We start from the raw sequence: 255 nt of genomic DNA on the forward strand, positions 1-255 counted from the left end.
TTGGCTGAGTCACTGAGCTTTGCTGAATAGCAGTCTCCTGAAAGCCTGAAACCACTGGGGCAGTGGCCGGCAGAGTCCAAGAGATGGCTGGCTATCTGAGCCCAATGGAGGCTTTCTGTGTGGTTCTCCTCTGTGTACACCTGACCTAAACTGTCCCCCATGCCTGCTGCCCAGGCTGGTGGCTTGTCCCCAGAGTCCTCAGCCTCACAAGAACGAGCCATCCAGTAACATCTAACCTTCTTGTCTTTTCCCCAG

The sequence above is a fragment of the Microtus oregoni genome, unplaced genomic scaffold, assembly GCF_018167655.1.
Source record: "Microtus oregoni isolate MIOR12 unplaced genomic scaffold, Mior012 000590F_ref0000121, whole genome shotgun sequence".
NCBI classification, from domain to species: Eukaryota; Metazoa; Chordata; class Mammalia; order Rodentia; family Cricetidae; genus Microtus; species Microtus oregoni.